The sequence below is a fragment of the Cydia pomonella genome, chromosome 1 (assembly GCF_033807575.1).
Source record: "Cydia pomonella isolate Wapato2018A chromosome 1, ilCydPomo1, whole genome shotgun sequence".
NCBI classification, from domain to species: Eukaryota; Metazoa; Arthropoda; class Insecta; order Lepidoptera; family Tortricidae; genus Cydia; species Cydia pomonella.
The window spans coordinates 22477855-22501823 of record NC_084703.1 but is presented as its reverse complement, the minus strand read 5'-3'; the positions used below and the strand labels follow the sequence as shown (position 1 = coordinate 22501823).

Genomic DNA, 23969 nt, shown 5'->3' with positions numbered 1-23969 from the left:
TGTCTTATGTATTCATAATAATACATAAGATATTACTGTCTGGTTTATAATCCCCTAGCTCAGTATTTTAGTCCATCGCTTTCACCATAGCCCAGTTCGTTTCGCAATAGCCCAGTTCGTTTTAGATTCCATCAACTCTCAAATAGTCCTTACATCCTGGCGAGTGCTGTCTCTGCTTGCGTCCCATGACACGGACAAGGGTAATATCCGCTCGGTGTACCACATACATTTCATTAAAGTATCAAAAAGGCATGACGTGTTGGCTTCGGCTTCGCGCACGCCTCCTAAAGGTTCGGAATACCATTGTTACGTGATGGTAAAGACATACAATAATAAAATAATAATTTCTCGAAAATGGTCGTGCCACGCTCTATTGAGATTGATCTATTATCACTGACAGGACTATTGTAGCCAATAAGCCTGACATTGTGATGATAGATCGATCGCAACTCCGGGTCGTGCTCGTCGACATTACCCCTATGATGAAAAAAAAGAAAGCCGAGAAGGACAAGTCCAGTAAGTACGTAAACTTGGCTCACGAGATAACCTATGTGGGATGTTGATTCGACGATCATTGACCCGATAATCATTTCAGCCAACGGTCTCAGACTAGTCTAGTCTCGACTAGCACCTTGAGAGACTCCCGCTGGTGGTTGGATCAAGGGTCAGATGCAGAAGGCGGTGATCTTGGACACGGCGCGGGTATTCCGGCGGTTCCACTCTCTGCAGCCCTGACCACCGGCAGCTTGGGCCCCTAGGTTAGGTTTTTACAATGTGTTTATATGTGTTTTGTATATTTTTAATGTGTTTTATATTTTACTTTGTAAAAAAACCTCAGTACAAGAAGAAAGAGAAATAAAGTAAATAATAATATTAATTACCTGACAGCAAAGACAAATAAAGGAGATAATAAAATTAAGAATAAAAGTAATTTATTCAGGTATCAACCCATTACATTACAATAATAATAACTATTGGAATGTAATGGGTGATACCTGAATAAATTACATTTTCTCAAATTTCTCTAAACTAAAATTAAAATTATTGGTAGTGATGCGAGTTATTTGAAATAATTATATTTAAAATGCAAATACTATTTGTATTTAAATACCTTTTACAGTACATAAGGTGCTACTTTCCCGCACCCGTGCGGGAATGAGCACTTTCCCTGCATATGTCGAAACTTTAAAGAGCCATATTATGTACTGTAAAACGTTGTACGATACACGTGCGAATAGGTAAGTCGCAACTAGTGTCGATTTGAAACACCCTTCGGTCGTGTTTTAATTTATCACCACTCGTTGCGAATTTCCTATTTTCTGCACTGGTATCGTAAATAACTATTTTATAAAACCATTTTGTATTTTATTTGAAGTAGTTTAGTAGTTATTTAAAATACTATTTTTCCCATCACTGATTATTGGAACAAGGACCAGTACAGATACACTGCGGCTTATCACATATAAATGTTATATAATAATCCTGTTATTACTCCTAATTGCACCCATTTAGGGTTACCAGATTTTGAATTATCTGACAAAATACCTGATCTGCGAATATTTCTCCTGACTAAATGAAAAATTAAAGCAAGAAATATTACTTTGCTAATCCGCAAAATAATAATAATAATTATATAATTAGCTTTGTTAGTTTTCTCGCGGATTAGCAAAGTAATATTTCTTGCTTTAATTAGCATGGATTTCCGCAAAGTAACGCCTGATTCTATTAATTATTTCTCCTGACTTTCATATCGGTGACGACGGGGAGATCTAGCCGTACCGATAGGCAACGTGTTTGGTTTGAGTTAAGATATGTTAATTAATATTAACCAAGTCATTAATTAAGTGCAGTTGATCTCTTTTGTTTTATTACACTGTTTTTAATTTGTTTTGGATTTACATGTGTAGCTAACCAATTCCGTATTCCATGAATGAGGTATTCCGGCCGCATTCCTGTCAAACGGCCAAAATTCCTGACATGTCACAAAATTTCCTAACGTCTGGTAACCCTACACCCATTCAAGAGCATCTTCCGACTTTCAAAGTACAAGAAGAAGTGGGCATGAAACTCATTAATAGCAGATGTACCGCTGCTCCTCCTCGCCGCATATTCTATAATCTGTTCCCAGGTTGTCCGAAACTACGACTCTTTTGCCACTTTTAACCGATCCAAATGGAATTAGAACACTTCTTCTTCCTCGCGTTGTCCCGGCATTTTGCCACGGCTCATGGGAGCCTGGGGTCCGCTTGACAACTAATCCCAAGATTTGGCGTAGGCACTAGTTTTTACGAAAGCGACTGCCATCTGACCTTCCAACCCAGAGGGTAAACTAGGCCTTGTTGGGATTAGTCCGGTTTCCTCACGATGTTTTCCTTCACCGAAAAGCGACTGGTAAATATCGAATGATATTTCGTACATAAGTTCCGAAAAACTCATTGGTACGAGCCGGGGTTTGAACCCGCGACCTCCGGATTGCAAGTCGCACGCTCTTACCGCTAGGCCACCAGCGCTAGTCTAGGCCACCAGCGCTACTAAATGGAATTAGAACACTGAAGGAGAAAATAATGCTATCGATTAAAAGTCCTTTTATTATATATCATAGTACATAGACAAGGATTAAATTGTACGGAACTTATAGGTACATCGTTGGCCGCGTTCGCACGCGAGCCGTCGACTGTCGTGGCGGCCGGCAATTTGAATAGCTAACATCAACAAGTTCTACGCTGAGCGAAAGACGTACTCATTGTTGTACAAAGTGAGCAAGCTCTTACAAAATTGGCGACATGTTAAAACTTAATAGCATTTTGCGATTATACATAATTTCAGAATTTAGTCGTTATTAATATTAATAATAGGTTACGAAAATCAGTTCTTCCTCAGTTCGGCTTTTACGAAATTTACGATAGCGACATTCAATGATGCAAAAGTGATCTACCTAGCTTAAAATTACCTAGTGTATCTTTTTCGACGGTTTTCGTGTTTGCATTTTTAAGACCTATATTACTCCCGCAATATAACAAAGATTTATCTAACATATTTGAACAATATTAGACTTTGTTTTATTGTGTTTCATTATTTGTGACGTGTATATACCTTTTCAATATCAAAGCAACCCTTGTATCAAGTGAGTATCTTTATTAAAAAAGAGGTAGGTAGGTACATAAGGTAAATTACATATATTGTGCTGTAAAGGGTGCTAGTATGTATGATGTGATTATGAAGTACAGTGGCGCGTGACTGAAGGACGGCTATTACTTGTAATGCGGCAAAATAATTAACGGCTATGGTAGACTGCGGTGGCCTACAATTATTCATTGAATTATTACTTATCTGTAAAATGCCGATAGTTTATATTGGTTGACAATAACACTATAAAAAGCTACAAGACAAAATACGTAAATTATTATAATTATTAAATCATTTCTTATACAAATACAGTCAAATAATTGAAAAGACATGTCTTTGTAGACACTTGTAATCAACAGAGCAAAATTGGATACACGGATATACAGTCAGCATCAAGTGACGGACCAAACAATGCTTCAAACACTTACGACACAAACAACAAAAAAATTCAAAGCTTAAAATTTTTTGCCGCTAAGGGGGTGAAAAGGGGTGTGGAATTTTGTATGCGGAATCAATAACCGCTGAACCGATTTAGTTGAAATTTGGTACGTAGATAGTTTTTGTTATGGGGAACGATATTTAATAGTTTTCAACCCCAAAATCACGCCGTAAGAGTGAAAAGGGAGAGGAAACGCCTTTTATTTTCACTATATATCAACCTCAGAATAATAAGTAAATCATAGAAGCCGGGCAAAACTAAGAGTACGGTTAAATATATCTTCTTCACAATACGCTATTATATTTAGCCTATGAGTGAATGAGAAAACAAATTCGCTATAACTTTCGTTTTTTCTAGGATTGTCACTAAAATGAACAAAGCAAGATGTCAAATGGATGTAATTGGATGTAATATAATACAGCCAAATTAAATACATGTCTGTTATTTCACAGTAGAGCAACTTTACGTAGTCGTATTTTATTAGTTGAAAGATTTCGCGTAATTTCACCGGTCATATTGCAGAATTTTAATTATATTTCTGCTATTCCTGAAAGATTGTTCGAAAATGTGCTGAGTTTCTATTTATAATGGTTCAAAGTACCTTATGTGCCAATGTCTTGTGTGATCGAGGGCTGTAAATCACACGCAGGAAGAAAGAAAATACACACAAACCGGTAACCTTTAATCGGTGAGTTTCATTCAATTTTGATGATATTAATTTATAGGACCTATGAGTAGTTTATATAAATATCACCGTATTCAATTCTGTTTAGATATTTTCATGTATATTCGAATTTTTCTGGGATCTATTTAAGGTTATGTTTATTCGCATAGTGATGTGTGTGTTTTATCGACCTCGGAACAACCTATCAACAATCATAGTAATAATCACAATTAACTTTCTTTATCCTGTTGGTTTACCAATCTAGTACAAATTTAAATTCTAATTTATTACTTATTACTGAAATTGGAGCAATGATAAGTAATTTAGAGAGAGGCGAATGAACTAAGTGATCAAAAACGGTATACACATAAATTAGTTAGTTCGTTATTTAAACTTCATTGCACATTAAAAATTGTACAAAGGGCGAACCTTCTAAATACCTTAAAAAGCTATTTAGAAAGAAGTTATCCAAATACTATTCCCAAACGCATCTTTTATCTGATATTGAATATTTGACTTAATAGTATCTTGTATTTTAGATAATTCTATAGGATCTCGTACATCTCTGGTGATGTATATGTAATACATATATACTACCTTGTATATTTTGTTACCATTTCGTGATATTTTACCGATTCATTGTACCGATTTTGTGATATTTTTTAAACATAGCACATAAGCGCATAGTTTATCGATATGAAAAGTCAACACAGAACATCCATAGCAAAGCACAAAACTTGTGACACCCTACGTAAATGAGGAATAACAAACATATATGACTTTCCACCCCCATCAAAAAGCTCCACTAGATTTAGTCTTTGATTATAACAATACTCAGATAGAAGTAGTAGATGAATTCTCTTTACTTGAACTCATGATAGACAAAAACATAAACTGGAGAGGACACACAGTTCATAGGATCGAAAATCTCTAGTTTTACTTATGCGCTGAGCGAGATAATAAAAACTACAAACTTACAAACAGCCGTCGCCATATATGTACTACGCGTATGCCAACGTATGGCTTAAATATGGGATCATTTTATGGGGGAATAGCACTGACGTACCATCATTATTTATAAAACAAAAGAAACTGATCCGCATAGTGGCCAACGTTAACAAGACACACACATGCCAAACACTCTTCCGACTATTCAAAATTCATTACCGTCTACATACATCTTAGAGCTGTGTAAAGTTTCAAGGCAAAATACTCACATGTTTAAAAAACGATACGATTTATCCACAACCCACCTGTTGATACACCATAATAAACTATTACTACCGGTTTCTAGATTATAAAAACATTCAAGAAAATTACTGTGCCCTAACAATGTATCATGTACTGACTGTTGTTTATATAACTGCATCTGTATACAATGAACATGATTGCAATAAATAAATTGAATTGAAAAGGGCGTTAGCGAGAAAAGGGGGTTGAAGCTTGCATGGGGTATCAGTAAAAAAAGCAGATTGTACAAAAGATGCCCCCAGATAGTAAATCACCTCCAACCCTTTATATTAGGGGATGGAAAATTGTCATAAGCAACTTACAAAAATAAGTCAAAAACATTTTCATGTAAAATGAAAGACGAGACCATATAACTCGCACTGTCAAAAAGTTATCAGATCTCATATAGAGCCAAGCTTTTAACTCTACAAGCCCTAACTTCACAAACTCTACACATTAGTCAAAATATGTGGCTTGGCGGTTTCGTTACTACAAGAAGTATTGTATAATAAAAAATAATGAATAGTGAATAAATTTTTCACTTTACGCCCATGTGACGGTAGTGTGAAGGTTGGAAACCACAGTCTTTTTGAAGATAACTGGCACACATTTGAATTCAGAACTATCGCCCTGCCAGATGAATAAAGATCTGCAGACGGGCATTCGGAAGATGGCAACCATCAAGAGTATTTGTAATCTTGCTGATTGAAGAAAAAATATATAATATACGAAATCTACGTCTGCGTTTATATTCTCCACCATAGTTAGACCGCCTTCCTGTATACAGTAGCGAAACGACCAAGCTATATTTGGACAAATTAGAACTATTTAAAAATATTTTTTATGGGATCTATATTTGGAAAAGTTATCCAGGATAATAGATACTTTTTATCGTGTTGTTCATCCGCTACTATTGATACTGACTGTACCTAATAAACCTACAGTCCAGTGTACCCCAGAGACTTACAAAATGAGAAAATAAACCCGGCGCATGTACCGCGAGTTATAACGACCCAGACAAAAAGCGCGCAGCCTCTGACGTTACAGGCCGCGTGGCTGCAGCAAAATGTATGAGGCGAGATCGTAAAAAAGCAGTGTATAGATTTTTTCACCAAAATCTTTAGTTCCGTATAGCAAATTTTCCATTCGCATTTTTTCCCACACGAATTTTTACCCATACCCAAATATTGCCTACTGATATTTATCGCAACATTTTTATTTCTTAGGTTAAATAGTGATCATAATTATTTTTTTCCAAGCCGTTTTTTTTTGCATTCTTTTTAATTCTTAGGCGATAATATTACTATTCTTTAAAAAAATATATGAGTTCTATATACTGTACTTCGTTTAAAATGATATATCCGACATATATTATATAATGGAACATAAGTAACAATTTGATGAAACTTTTTTTTTTCATTCAATCATAAAAAGTTCGTATATAACAACGATTCCATTTACTTTTTCCTTTTTAGGGCTCCTTGCCTCAAAAGGAAAACACGGAACCTTTATAGGATCACTCGTGCGTCAGTCTGTCTGTCTGTCCGTTTCTCACAACCTATTTGCCGCGAAACTACTGGACCAATTAAGTTGAAATATGATATACATATATATGTAAGTGACTCGAAGACGGATATGTAACGTAAATAAATTAACATCCCGTACCCTCGTTGAGCTCTGGCAACCTTACTCACTGGCAGGAAAACAACACTATGAGTAGGTTCTAGTGTTATTTGGCTGCGGTTTTCTGTAAGGTTGAGGTTCTTCCCCAGTTGGGCTCTGCTCTAGATCTGGAGTGGCATCCGCTGTGCTGTGCCCTACCACACAAAGCGAGATGACATTTACAGTGCACATACCTCCCTTTTGGACGTAGTTTAAGGACATACCCGGTTATAGATATTTTCGTAAAATATCTGTGAAAAATCCCACATTTTTATTTTTACAGCTGGTTATAATCTCACGTACCTACATAATTATTTTATTGTTGTATTTATGTAGGTATCCGCCCATGATCCATATAAATCATTAAATAAACACCGCGCATTAGGGCCATTTATAGCTCAGAATTCAGAATGCGTCTTTTCTAGCCCAAAATCAGCGTCACTTATGTGAGCGATCATTCAATTCCGCTAGATATTAGTGTTGCATAAATATAAGCTACCGCGTCATGAAACTTTTCTGTACATCTGGTTTATGATTCGACCCCTACAGCCCCTACAAGTTTTTAAAGATGTTTCAACTCACGTTTGTAATAAATTAAAATTACAATAATTGTGTGATGTACGGAACCCTTGCAATGCGAGTGCAGCTCGCACTTGGCCAGTTTTTTTAATACCACAATTTGTCCCGGCGGAACGTTATTGATGAAAAGAAGGTATTAAGGTATCTATATGACATCAGAAAAATATGAAGTAGATAGCAAGAGTGACACGTAGCTAAAAATTATATTACGAAAAATTAAAACTAAGAACGTTAAATAATAATAATGTTATCGCCTAAGAAATAACAAATATGCGAAAAAGAACGCAGTGGAAAATTATATCGTAAGAAATAAAAATGTTAAAAACGAGATATAAGCGAATAACAAAGAAAGGGTATGGGTAGAAATTCGTGTGGGAAAAAATGCGTATGGAAAATTTGCTACGCGGAATTAACAATTTTGGTGAAAAGATCTATATACTCGTAAAAAATCTGTTTGTATTATTTTCGCTGTAGAAAATTGAGGTTAATCATATAGTTTCCATTTTTTTATTATTATAACAAACATAATCTATTAATAAAAATATTAGATATGCATTTGGGGAAAAAATATATTTTTCATGCAAACCATTGTATGGTTTATTTTAACTATCGCAAGCTATGCTCCATGCTGGCAATACCACCTGAAGTTTAATGTGCAACTGTGTGGAAACCATGTGCTAATAGCACAATCGGATTAGGACTAACCTCTAAATCTCTGCGACAGTCATGAAATTTGGTATGTATAGTATATAAATTAAAGGCCCCTTTTTCATGTACACACTATTTAACATTTGGGGACCTCGAGGAATCGCAGCCATCTTGGAAAATGTGTACCATCCAGAAGAAATTAGCGTTTTACTCTAAATCTACATTCTTTATAAAAATATAGTGTAAGGCAAGATTGAAGCTTATTAAATTCTACACATTAGGTATCGTTGCGGAAAAAATACATCTTGTCATAGAAAATACTTACTGAATCTAAGTTTAACGCTCATACACTTCCAGGGGACATTCTCTTAATGGGAAACTCGAAGGAATATGAATTCCACTTTTAACTACACATTTGTGCGTGATCTACCCCAATACATATTAACATTTTACTCGACTGCGACTTAACTAGAAAGTAAGGTTATGGGTTTACATAAGTACTGATGATTCAGTACATTCTGTAGCTTAGGATACTGGACGGATTTTTTTTAATGACGTATCGGTAGATTCCTCTTACCCTTTACAACTTGTTTACACTTGTTTATTACAGAAAAACTAAACCAAACGCCTTGAGAGGACTCCGAATATTAAATCATATTTTTTCTTCTAGCGCCTAAACTATTAAGCGGATTTCAATAAAATATAGTGCTATGCAATACAAAGTTACTAAAATTAACGGAGGAAAACTTTTTAGGACTAAATAATGTGATTGAAAAACCGATTTTACGTCTTAAATGGCGTTCAAACAATAGTGACAGTAATCAAATTTGACAACTACAATTTCTGGGATCCCTGTTTGCGTGTCTTAAAATTTGAACTTCGGGGACCATGAGGATTAATTTATTGTGTAAAGCGAAGTGAAATCTTATTAAATTTCATACAAGAAATGTTTATAACACTACCCATACGCCCCTAAAACGAAACCATCTCATAGAAGTATGGCTCAGAAGTCAAAAAGTTGTACTACTGACGTTTTAAATATAACTCGGAAAAAATATTTTTTTGTACTTTTTATTATAAACTCTTCGCTCTTTTTTCCTTTTTTTTTGCAGAAACACAGCAAGTTAAGATTCGTTTGTGCTTGTAATGGTAGTATCATCTGCAAAGCATAGATTATTGATGAGGAGCCTGCCTGTCGGTATGCCTCCATTCCAATCCCCAAGACCCTTCTCATGATGTGTCCGCCTACGAGATTGAACAGCTGTAGCGAGAGAATACACACCTGTCTAACTCCACGATTAGACTGAAAGTGGCCCTGATTCAGTGTCTTCAATTGTTACCCTCGAAGTACCGTAGAGATACAAGTTTTGTATAAGGAAAATTAGGTCATGAAAATCTTGGAATGCGAAGAATCTTGTGAGATAGTGCACGATTTAACGTGTAAGTTTAATCTTGGACAAAATGTGCAAGATCTCGTATTTCGAGATCTCGGAATACCGAGTCTGCACACCCTATTCTGGATGTCCTTTTTAATATAATAAATAAACAGTGTAGTATAATTTATTAACTATTGGCCGATATTTTTAAGGACGTTAAGATACATACCTACTCTATACAACTAATCAAATCTATTTTGTTTATTAATTCAAGGCGGATAAAAATAAAATGACACAAACACTTAAATTTTATATCCCTTCTTGTGTTCAATCTGTATAGTAAAACTTTAATTTAGACTTATATTTTTATACTCCTCGAAGCTTACTCCCAAAGCTGTTAGAAATTTGCTAATTTAGGTCACCAGTGGCTTTAATATTATTAGCCGCATTTTTTTGTCTTTAATATTCTAATATTATGAATAATGCTGTACCACTATACAACGCCATCTGTGAAGGTTTCGCTATGTCAGCTTATATAGTAGCTTTGTCACTCTGTGGCTGTTGCTGTAGCTTTGCGTTATTTCGACAGATGGAGTTAGTGAGGTGACGGCGCGTGGTTTTAAGAGGGTAAATTGATACTGTATATATTGATATTATATTATCGTCAGGTGATCTTTATTTGGATCTAAAAAAAATATACAAATTTAGTTTCAACACATTCTTAAAATGTTTGTAAGAAAGATATTACAGATTATTTAAAATCCATACCCTTTGGGGAAGAACAAAAGTTAAGTGAAAGTTTAAGAAAGCTTTGGGAGAACGTAGTAGCGCCACGCTGTGGCAAACAAACAAAATTGTACCCATTACCTAAAATTAGAACTTCACAGAACAAAGCCTGTTTAGGTGGGTAGCAGTAGCTGCGCCATCCTGTGAGTAAGCATGGAACTAAATGAATAAAGCTCCCTTCTGTAAATTACTACCACCGCAGAATTCTTAGCGCCATCTGGTAGTTATGTATTTAAATTGGTAGTAGATGTTTAACTTGGTAGTACTTAATGAAACTAAATACCGGTCAAGAACATGTCGGACTAGACTCAGTACAGTATTGGGCTTTCTTTGGATGTTTTAAACTCAATGGGGTCAGGTAGTTCTGGCGCTGACTGTTCGTTAAACATTTGCGGTGTATTTTTTCAATCATTAACCATATTTTGCGAAGTGGATCATACTGAGCAACTTTTACTATGGGGCCAACACCGAAATCACGAATTAGATGTCGTTTATCAATAAGGCGCTGTTTTCATAAAGCTTCAATTTGAAATCATTTTTTTAGTTGGTCACATCACAATTTTTTTCTGATACGTTTTTGCTGGTCAGATGTTAATGTTTTCTACGGTATAATCACTTTTATTCGTGTATTTGGATTTTTTTTCATGGTAAAAGTAGCTCATTATGCCTGTATATTATCTATAGGACCTGCCAAAAAGCTAGAAAAAAGATTTGCTATTAGCAAATGCATTACCCATTATAATAAGTACTGAGGGGTCAGAATAGCCGAAAAGTATGAGAATACTGTTTTTGTCGATTTACGTAAGTACCTATCGATCCCACGGGAAAAGTTGTACCTACATTGTGATCACATTTTCACATGTCATTCTGGTTTGAGTGTTACATACCTACACAAAAGCCCCATTGCACTCTTAACACGAACATGGCGTAGAAAAGTCGACCAGGAACTTACGTATTCCGTTTATGCGCGCAAGAGAAAAGGCGGGCAACCCTATTTTAGATCACCATTCAACTACTGCATGCACGGACTTATAAATTATCTGACCTAACACAGAAACTTTACTATTAAAAGAAGTATACTTATACAACCAAGACCATGGTGACTACATATCACAATCATACATTTAATTTAAAATAATAATATGGTAAGCAAATACAACTTTGAAAATAATATTATAATTTTTGGGAATGCACAGCATATTCTGCTAACCTTAGCGTAGAAATATTAAACAGAGGGGGTATTCATTAATAAAACTAATGAACTTATACATGGAATTTCGACACTGTTGCTGCAATAGCTGTGCAGATTTGGCTTACAAAGCTCCAATTTGCTTCACTTGGATTGGATATTGTATATTAGAGAGTAGTCTAAAATAACAGACACGTATTTTTTCAGCTGCCCAATCTCAATATTTTCAACCTAGTGGGATAAATTAATTGTCCTCCAAAGTACTGAAAACTGAGTAATCCGTCTAATATCTGTATAAAGTTTTATTCAAACAAATTACTAGTTATTAGTTACTGGCTTGATTATACCTTTGACAACATGAGAAAATAATCAGCACTTGTTTTGTTCTCATATTTTCCTAAAAAAGGTCTCGTCAAAGTTTTATATTCATCATCGTTGAAACACACTTTGGTTACCTATCATCAAACCAGTAATTGACTAACAATTTCATTAAACAAAATTGTACAGAAGTTAGAGGATTTAGTCACTTTTCAGTACTTTGGAGGATTTTTATTCCAATAGGTTGAAATAATTAGTGTTGAGCATTCAAGAATAAAATCATTATTTGAATATGAATTCGTAAGAATAAAATCATGTCGGTTTTATTATCGTCAAAATTATTAAAATTTGGTCGGAAATAATTCTTATCAGAAAAAATTTAATGAGAATAACTTATTCTTAATTAAATAAGTATAATCATGATTTTTTATTCAAAATAATATTCCACGAATAAAAACGTAGTCTGGGTACCTACCATATAAAATAGGTAGGTATTACGTACAGGTAGAGCAGAGGGAATAGTAGTCTTTTGTCTTATTTGTACCTAATTTTATGTAATAAAATCTCTATAATTTACTGACGCATAGTTTTACTACCCCTATTGTTTTTAATTTGATAACCTAATCATTAGGTAAGATTTAGCTGTTCAATAGTTTGCGCTCCGACAACGAAGCGCTTTCTGTCTCTCTAACACTCTTATATTTACATATTAGTGGATAGAGAGACAGATAGCGTTTGGTTTTCGTAGTGCAAACGATTGGCATCTTGGCTAGGTACCCCGAACGGAACTTTTCAAGAGCTACTGTACCTAAACCAAAGTAACAAAGTATGATGAGTCTTGGTACTCGATATGGTGTTAAGGAGTGGTTCAGTAAAAAAGTGGCAGTAAATTATCTAGTATTTTTTATTTATTTATTACTAATTATGAAGCAGTTTTTTTTTCAGTAATCTGTACATAAAATACTATATAATGACAATAAAATCATATTGAGAAATAGCAGATTATTTGAGTTTTCTCATTTTTATTGCAATGTACTTCGTAACTTTTTGTACAACACAATTTGACAATCTTCACCTGCCGTTTTCCACAATACCACACTTGAATTTCAATTTTCACAACTAGTTGTATGCTTTTGGGAATATCATCTTACGAGTAAATTATACCAATAAACTAGAGTTCATCTTCGGTAGTCAGGAAGTCTCTCCAATCTAACCTCTGACAGAGGTTTTTCTATGGGAGACTTCTGTAAAAATCGCAAATACACAAAAATGGAAATTCGATGTAACTACCTCAAAGTGAAATCAAATAAAAAAAGTGCAATATTGCACTTTTTTTATTTGACAACATAAGACAATTTAATAATGTATTAAGTAGCTTATAAAACTTAAAGAAAAAACTATGTTTATGACAAACACCTCATAAATTTTCTCAGAAGCTGTTCAAAAAGTCTTACGAGGCATGTAATTATAAAAAGCGAATACTTCAATTAGCCCTTCTATTTTAAATACGATTGTATTTAATTGTAAAGAATAGTATTTACGGATTACTACAAAAATGCGCTACTTAAAAATTATCACTAAATAAAATGAAAAATCCACATAATGTACTGCTGCTTTTTTTCTGAACCACTCCTTATCCTATTTGTCCCCGCGGAGCACAGATTGGAATAGGGAAGTTATCGAAAATTTCATGAAAAGAGTAAAGGCCTATCATCAGAGCCGTGGGGGCCATTTGCCGGATGTTTTATTCCATATATAATCGGAATACATCTTTATAAATATAATGCAATATAAATAGGTACCACAACTTAGTAAAAAGTACGTCTTTTATTTTTAAACGGAATAGTACACTCTTATTGAAACAACCTTTATATTTACCAATGAGAGTGATAAATAAATCCTTTGAAGGTGGCAAAAATTGCACAAATATTGTTCTAATCCTAATCACGCAAATTAAGTATATTCCATGTTGTTGTAATGGCACAAATAAATAAGCGTTTTATAGGTACAAAGTTTACGTTTCAACCGATTCGCCTCCATTAGTGAGCCGAAATTAAATTTCAGAATGCGGTGATTTGTAATCTTTAAAAATATCAAATTAATACCTAGTTTATTTCATTTGAGGATTGACAATGAGTTATATTGTTTAATACCGAATTCATCCAGCTTTGTTAAGAAATGATGTAGCTTCTTAGAAGTTTACCTAAGTATTCCGACAAATAAAAATTGATCCAATTTGCCTACCTTAATCGGTCTACCGTTGGCATAAATTATATTAAATATTATCTGGGAAAAATGTCAGCTTCAAATATAAAAATCCATGAAAATATTCAGCCACGATTAAAAATTGATTAAAAATATTGTAAACGGCTCTTAAAATACTAAAATTAAATAATTTTAAACATAAACAAAAATATTAAATTATAAACGTCAGTATTTTAAAAGTAAAACGTATTTCTGCTACTTGGTGGCCCAGATTATATTAGATATTATCTGGGGGAAACGTCAGCTTCAAATATAAATATCCATAAACTTTGCAAATTTTGCAAAGTTTGTGCAGAGTTTGCTTCGTAGGTACGTAATTAAAAGCATTTGATTGCCACTTGACCCGAGTATAACCAACTAATCAACTAATTAATTGCAAGCCTAAAATACTTCAGTCAAATCAGCTCTTTAATCAAAAACCGTGCCAAATATCAAACGTTGTATTGTTTTTAGTGTACCTAACAACCATACTCGTACCTACTTAGCAAAGTCCTAGTCTAAATTATATTGCATGCTTGTCTAATAAGGAAAGGTACCCACCTGTCTGGTTCCGATTTGATTTATTTTGATATATGTTAGAGAGTAGTCTACAATAACAGGCAAGTATTTTTAGCTGCCCAATTTTAACCCAAAGTTAGGCAGATTTTTATTCTTATTCAAATCGATAAGTTTGGTTCGAATAGACCTACAAATATTATAATTCTTATTCAAATCCATTAGTTTGATTCGAACAGACCTACAAATATTATAATAATTAACATATAATTTACACCTATTTTTATTTATCGGAATACTTCAACTTCTAAGAAGGCACATCTTTCCCAAACAAGGTGGATAAATTTGGTATTAAACAATATAACTCACTGTCACTTCTCAAATGAAATAAACTATTAACTTGATAGTTTTATACATTAAAAATCACCGCATTCTGATATTTAATTTCACACCACTAACGGAGGCGAATAAGTTGAAACAAAAACTCTGTTTGAAACTCTTATTTATTTGTGTCATTGCAACAACATGGAAAATAATTTGCGTGATTAGAACAATATTTGTGCATATGTTTGCCACCTTCAAAGGTTTTATTGATCACTCTCTTTTGTTAATATAAAGGGTGTCTCAATAAGAGTGTACTATTTCGTTTAAAAATAAAAACACGTATTTTTTGAGTAAATTATGATACCTATTTATACAGGATGACACTTGACGTAATACAAAATATGTTTCTGGAACTCATTTTCCTGGTGTTATAAACCCCTGCTAGGGCTCCTGTTGTGAAAGTAATCATTACCTTTAACATCATTGGTTTAATTTTATCTCTTATTTTTAGTCTCAGTATGGTTACCCTACCTACTGAATTCGGAGAAAAAAGTTTGGGACCACTTTCGTAGTAAACACACAACTTTTTGATTATTGCGACCGATAATTTATGAATAAAATGTAGTTTGACAGATTATTGAAATTGCTTGTCATTACAAATTTTGGTTAGCCTGTCATTGTAGCGAACTCGTGTTATTAATAAGTAAAAATGCCTCCTCCATATCCATTTACAAATATCCCGTGAGTTGTCATGGTAAAATTGTACTTTACATCGCGGAGTACGCTTCGGACGCAAGCACTTTTTCATGAACGGTATCCAGAGAGCCCAATTCCAACACGGCAATTGATCAATTCCTACATACAAAATTTGCGAGACTAAGGGCAATTTACAGTCCCAGTTCATACCCAAGGTAGAGGTCGGCGCCCAAGATAGGGCACCAGTGCTCAGCCATGCACCAGTGCCATGCCTTTCTTGCTTATTTTTGCTTGCAAATAGTTTTTCAGATTTTCATGCCAAAAGTAGGTGATATTATATATTGATAAGATAAAATATGAATTGAAAAGTAACTTAATTTTTAAAAGAATTGTCTAGCATAAACCACAATACTACTTCAAAGAAGTGCTGTCTTCTGACATGAAGGGATATGTGATATGCGCCATTTTTTTTGGAGCGTCACATGGTATTTTGATCAGACGTTAGTAGCCGAAATGTGATATTTTTTTAAAAGAATGTCCACGGCTTCACATAATTAATACTTAATTTCCCTGGAAAAAGTAAAAAATAATATAAATCCATATTAAAATAACATTTTTAAAGGGGCTGCCTATTGGGAACTACTTTTTTGTACAAAATCCAATAGTCAGCCATCCCTGGCCAACTACTAGGTTTAGGGCAGTAATTTTAAAAAGGTCGTAAACCCAGAAGTCAGCCGAGGGAGGCTGGCCATAGGTTTCAAGATTTTTTTTTTTTCAAATGCAATGGTAGTCGTTAATTCAAGCACCTTTAAATATTTACATTATTATGATTTTATTTGATTGAAATACATCTAATACCCAGTAATCATCCTGTGGCTGACCACTGGACACTGAAATCACGGAACTCAGAACCCAATAGTCAGCCGTTAAAATCGGATGGCTGGACACTGGGTATTTAAAGGCTGTGTATTGGTAGACAGGGGGCTGATTACTGGCAAAAATGCCCTTTCATTATATTTAATGAAATATTTCCAAAAGCTTAATTAAATTACGTTTTATTCTTTATAAAAACTAAAATATTAAATTATTGAAGAGTAAAAACATTCATAATTCTTATTGGTCAATTAGTGGGCAAATTAGACGTTCTGGAACATAGAAATTTCGTAAAAAGGCTGACTACTGGTGCCTTTACCCTACTCGGAGGCGTTTCGGATACGGGTGCTTAGGTATTTTATCCGTCACCCAGAAGCCAGCACAAGAGAAGCAGCGCAACGGTTTGTTACTACCCAAATTTTTATTTGGAGATTAGTGCATTCCGAAGGATTACCCCCGTTTCATTTTCTACGGGTGCAAGATATTGTTTTAGCGGATTATCCTAGGAGAGGGTTTTGTCGGTGGCTGCAACAAAACCTATACCTAAACATTTTGTGGTCAGATGAAGCTACATTTACGAGAGTAGGCTTATTTAACATACATAACGAACATTGCTGGAGTGACTGAAATCCCCACGTCACGCGGAGAGACTCTTTTCAAACTCGTTTCTCTCTGAATGTTTGGACCGGTGTCCTGAACAATTATATCATAGGACCGTACTTTATTGAAGGCAATCTAAATGGAGCAAAATACGAAGATTTATTGAGAAAAGAATTGCCAATACTGTTGCAACAAATTCCGGCACACAACTTGCAGAATCTATATTTCCAGCAAGATGGGGCTCCAGTACATTTTTTTTTGCGGGTACGGAATTACCTTGACCAAACTTTTCCCGAGTGTTGGATAGGACGTAACAGTCCAGTGGAATGACCGCCCCGTAGCCCTGATCTTACGCCATTGGATTTTTTTTTGCGGGGTGAGATTAAAAGACAAGTGTACAAGCGGAAATAGAATAATGTTGCGGAACTTCGTCAAAAAATAAATACAGGAATTCGAAGTTCTGAAAGCTAACGACTTTATAATTGGTAGGATCAGGGAGATCTTCAACTTCGTGCAGAGTTATGTGAAGCGCAAGATCGTGGTCACTTTGAACACTTGTTAAAATACGTTTAAACTGTGCATTTGACTCATATAGTAATAAAATCTTTTACAAATACGTTTATTTCATTACTTTTTACAACAATTCATAGGTAAGGTTAGGTACCTAGGTATCTTAGGTACAAAGAGTAGGTAAGTATTTATCTGAACAATGTGCTACAATTTGATCGTATAAGTAATGAAAAAGGTGCGGGAACAGCTTGCTGGATTTAAACCCGCCCTTGGTCAGCTAATTGGAGAGGTTGATTGATTTGAAATCAAGAGCAATTAAAACGGTCTCTTTCTATGAGAATCACCATAAAAGTTTGCCCGTTCTCATTGCTTCGAGTGTACGTATAAGTGTAGTTTTATGTTTTAAATGTCAGAATTAGAGTAACACAAATGACAAATAGGTGCAACATGACAGTGTGTTGGATTACTAAAAATTACTAAAAAATAACTTTGATCAATTTTAATAAATGAGTTATTGCATCATGTTCTCGATCTTCAATTAGGTCAGAATTACTAATTTTGTATTACGTCTTGAGGATCACTCTGTATTGCATTATAAAGAAGACATGTTATTTGTTGCCCACCATAAACTAAACTAATATTTATGGTGGGGAATAAATAAAAAGCGGCCAAGTGCGAGTCGGACTCGCGCATGAAGGGTTCCGTACCATTTATGACGTATTAAAAAAAATCTACTTACTAGATCTTGTTCAACATTTTACCACTTTGGACACACATTTTACCACTTTGGAAGTGTCTCTCGCGCAAACTATTCAGTTTAGAAATAAATTATATTAGAAACCTCAATATCATTTTTGAAGACCTATCCGTAGATACCCCACAGTATGGGTTTGATGAAAAAATTTTTTTTTTATAATTTTATGACGTATTAAAAAAAACTACTTACTAGATCTCGTTCAAACCAATTTTCGGTGGAAGTTTGCATGGTAATGTATATCATATATTTTTTTAGATTTTTCATTCTGTTATTTTAGAATTTACAGGGGGGGGACACAATTTTTTTCACTTTGGAAGTGTCTCTCGCGCAAACTATTCAGTTTAGAAAAAAATGATATTAGAAACCTAAATATCATTTTTGAAGACCTATCCATAGATATCCCACACGTATGGGTTAGATGAAAAAAAAATTTTTTTAAATTTTATGACGTATTTAAAAAAAACTACTTACTAGATCTCGTTCAAACCAATTTTCGGTGGAAGTTTGTATGACAATGTATATCATATATTTTTTTTAGATTTTTCATTCTGTTATTTTAGAAGTTACAGGGGGCGGGACGACACATTTTTTCACTTTGGAAGTGTCTCTCGCGCAAACTATTTAGTTTAGAAAAAATGATATTAGAAACCTAAATATCATTTTTGAAGACCTATCCATAGATACCCCACATGTATGGGTTTGATGAAAAAAGTTTTTTTGAGTTTCAGTTCTAAGTATGGGGAACCCTCAAAATTTATTTTTCTTTTTTTCTATTTTTGTGTAAACATCCTAATGCGGTTCATAGAATACATCTACTTACCAAGTTTGAACAGTATAGCTCTTATAGATTCGGAAAAAAGTGGCGGTGACATAATCGGACAGAGAGACGGACATGACGAATCTATAAGGGTTCCGTTTTGTGCCATTTGGCTACGGAACCCTAAAAATGGAGTGTGACAAGTTCAAACAATTATAGCGCTTTCTCTGCTACTCCTACTGAGAGTTCCATAAGAGCATCTCGTTCGGTCATCTGCCGGGTCTACAACTTCATCTGTATACTTATTGTACCTGTATGGAATTGACAGAAACAGAGCGGGAATGTTCACCATTTTGGCCGAATCAAGCTCTGCGATCGTTTTCGTTTTCCAGCTAACAGTGCAGAGGGCACCCGGCCAATAGACACGTGCACTTAAAATTGTGTTTACAGTTTCGCTCAGTCACGGTGCAAATAATACCGAATATCTATACGTAGTTATGACCACTATAATGTGACCACAGGAAACTTGTAGGACCATTAATCAACGATGTACGGTCTGATATGAGCCACACCAAACTTCCGTCCGTACCACTCATTTTGTTGGTATTCTTTCAAAAATATTTCTTATTAAGCAGGGTTATCGGGTTTATCTATTAGGTATTATATTAGGTACAGTCAAGGTATTAAATATCGACACGGACAAAGTGCCAAATTTATGTATACACTACTTTAATGTAAAGGCAATAAGGTCGTGTGTACATATTTTTGGCACTTTGTACGTATCGATATTTAATACCTTGACTGTACTACATTAAAAAATCACGTAAAAATTGTTTAACATTTGTGAGTTGTAATTTCTGAAAAAAAAAAACGGTTTATTAGTAATAAAAACCGGACCAATGCGAGTTCTTTTTACTCTCGCTCTGAGGATTCCGTACGAACTTTAAATTGTCTCTTGCAACTATAAACACGAAAGACTTTTGACCAGAAGTATATTAAGCATATTTGTGTACAGCGCCATCTGTCGGCAAATTGGCCAACTAATTTGCGCGATCCGTATGTATATTGGGTTTTTAGGGATAATTCTTTATCATGTTTTCCCCGCTAGATGGCGCCTAACTTCGTCGATCTTGTCTTGCTTGTCGGTATCCGATGTCTGTATAATAGGACATCTCTAATGCCTGGATTACACTTAACGAGTGCACTGAGGCGAGACAACTAATGTCAGTTGGCCGAGGGACTAAATTAAACGAGTGACTAAACACACAACTTTGAATAACTCAAGAAAATTAACCCCAAGATGGGCAATGTGTAGTTTGAAAATTGGTACAATTATACCTTGTGGTGTCCAGATGAACATACTAAAAGTCTTCAAAGGTGGGGTTGTGCTGACGGTGTAGAGGGAGGTTGAAAGTACCTTTTTCAGATTTTTGCTCATATACTACAAACGCGAGTGAACGATGAGATGACGGGTGACAGAAAGATATGGAAGGAGAAGACATGCTGCGCCGACCCCAAATGAATGGGATAAGGGCAAGCGAATGATGATGATGACTACAAATTTGGTTATGTTTATTTTTACTCTACGATCAATAATTTAGGAGCTAAAGGGTGTTAAAGTTAACAAAGAGACAAAAATAGACGATTTAAGAAAACGTCGTTTTGTCATAATTGTTCATTATAACTAATTTTTTTAGTTTAGAATAAGCCCAGTCACCTGCTGACCAAATATATAAAAAAACCGGCCCAGAGCATGTCGGGCCATGCTCAGTGTAGGGTTCCGTAGTTACCCGTGTGTCGAATAGACTTTTTGCAAAAACTCATAAATGGCTAGACCAAGCAGGTTTGATATAGTTTTCTTTGAAAGTCTTTATTAAGCTTTATGTACGAAATATCATTTGATTGTTTGCAATAGTCCCGAAGAATTTTTTTCTTACGTTTCCCCTTGCACCAAAGTCTCTGTTTAGCCTTTACTTGACTGGAAGGGAATGCAGTTAGGCATTAAGTCCGCCACATTTACAATTTATTTGTATTTTGAGCAGTACATCTTATAATTAATAATTCTTTATTTGTAAGAATACAGTTGTGGCGACAGATATTTTAATTGTTAATATATTAATAAATAATATTAATGTTATTATATTCAAACGCCGTTACGGTTCCGCGCGACGCGAGCGCGGTGAACAAGAACTTGCCTTATCGCTCGGTTCGCTTCGCCGTAGATCGGCGGCCTAGTTAGTCGGCAGATATCCACTCTCGAGGCTGGACGCATGCGCTCGCGCCGCCCGAGTAACAGTTAATGTTTACGCACCGACTCGCTTACATTTGGGAAAAAAATCGGTTTGCGCTGCGCGCCGAATAGCGCTTATAGTTTTAGTTTCTTTTTATGTACGCTATTCTTGTGCTTTTTCTATCTCCTGTGCTTACTCTAAGTTTCTCTTCTACTACACTGCTGTGCTGTGCTTTGTACTCTTATTTCTTTTCTTTGTGCTTGCGACTCTTGTGTGCCGTTATTGACAATATATATAATTTGTGTGGAAACTAGTTGGTTTTACTTCTCTCATTAGGCTAGTTCACCACACAGTACAATTTGGTCTTAAAATAACAAGAAGGAATCCTTGTATTCAGCATGCAAGCCAGCGTACAAACATTTACATTAAAATACTAAACAAAATCTAAAAATTAAATAAAAATAAAGCTGGTTCGCGTGTTTTCTTTATGAAGGTTTATTTTTTACTACAAGCGAGTAGTACTTGTTTGTGTACAATTTAATGCTGCCCTATATCATATTCAATATTTAAAAGGCAAATTTCAAAAGGCTGAAACATATTTCCCAAGATGGTGGCGGTTCTCGAAATACCTACTCAGTCAAATGTTCTGGACATGAAAATGGGCAGTTTTATTAACATAGAAACCAAATTTCAGGAGTTTCAGGACCATTCGAGAAATGTCGACCTTTGTACTATATTATTTTTTTTTGTGGTATAGGTATGTGAAAATATCAAACATAAATATAATACGCGTCACAATAGAGCCTGCCAAACGAATTCTTATAAGGATCCAAAAATTTCGATTTATTTGAGATAGAACACTGAGCGTATTTAATTGTGTAGAGTCAGACAAAGATAAATTGGCAGCAATTTTGATAGCCCAGACAGCGCAAGTGTTATTTTAAACGTCAAACTTCTATGAAATTATGACGTTTACTTAGTTCTTTAAGAAAAACTATTTGTTTCAGTATTGCAAAAAAAAATATATGTTAATATTCATTAAATTCATTATATTTCAAAACCGTGACCGAATTCGATACATGATTGAACGGAATCGGCTCGATGGAAAACAATTGGATGGGTCTTAAAATCACCAGTAAACGGTTTTTTTTTTACTTACAGATCTACATTTAAAATTAAAACATTTACTTATACCTAAACCGCTAACGAGTACTATTACACAAATAATCCACATTTTTTTAAACAGTTTTCCCTTGCCCACGCCCAGTAACATGCGACGGTGCTATCTGATTTAATGCGATACAAATAGACGGTGTGCGCGTTTTAGGCACTGTCAGCCTCTTAAGATACAGCCCTCTGTCAGACATGTAAGCTTAGTAATAGGTTTTGTCATTTTTGCACTTTTAAGATAAAAGAAAGAAAAAATAATAATTTGAAAAATATTATAAGACATTATTACACAAATTGACTAAGTCCCACTGTAAATTCAATAAGGCTTCTATTGTGGGTACTAAGACAACGATATATATAGTTTATAAATATTTATTAACAGTTAAACAGATTCCAAAACACCCATGACTCAGGAACAAATATTCGTGCTCATCACACAAATAAATGCCCTTACCAAGATTTGAACCCGGGACCAGCGGCTTCATAGGCAGGCTGCTAGGCCAGACCGGACCGGTCGCGAAACTTAATTTGTATACTTATATAAGGATTTAATTATTTACAATAACAATATACATAATGGATATATACAGATGATTACTATAACTAGCTTATATTTAAATTAGGCCCTTGAGGCATTGTACCAAGGATGCTGGCGGCATTTCCTCGTTGTATCGCAGTACTGATACGTTGTGCGAGGAAGCCGCCAGCTCTTCGGTCACCAGTTACGTCCACCAGACGTTTCGCGATATCTCCAAAAAACTTGTGCGCGCTGGGACCCCATGGACCTAGAGTTTCAATGCCAAATGGTACAAAATGGATTTAATTATAAGTGCCTATATTACGCGCATTGCTTATTATAATATCGTCGGGTGAGAATACGTTTGAGCCATACGCCACTTACATGGGTTTGAATGGGAGCGAAGAGAAGTATTATATTCAGGTAATACAAATGACATTCTCAATCACTGATTATCGGTATTAAGTTATAGCTACCAGCATATACTTCAAAACATGCTCTTTTATACGCAAAAAGAATCAGGCCTCTAAAGTTGGTACTTATTTTTCTATCATTTTTTAAAAGTGTACCATGCAAATGTACAGTTTAGGGAGAGGTTCGATTTCAAAGTTGGAGAGTTTAAAAGACCAAGTTCTGGTGCGATGTTATGGATATAGCGATTTTAAAATGTTCTTTAATCATTATAATCCTTAATAACAAATGACATTTAATCTCTGATATTTAACATATAAATGAGATATTATAAAATAAAGCACGT

General features: G+C 34.8%; 1 protein-coding gene across 2 annotated transcripts in view; it reads right to left on the bottom strand.

Annotated features, from left to right (window-relative positions):
• The window catches only part of LOC133527283 (potassium voltage-gated channel protein Shaker), a 315532-nt gene that overhangs the window by 273890 nt on the left and 17673 nt on the right, over positions 1–23969 (bottom strand). The gene's annotated exons all lie outside the window — the stretch shown is intronic.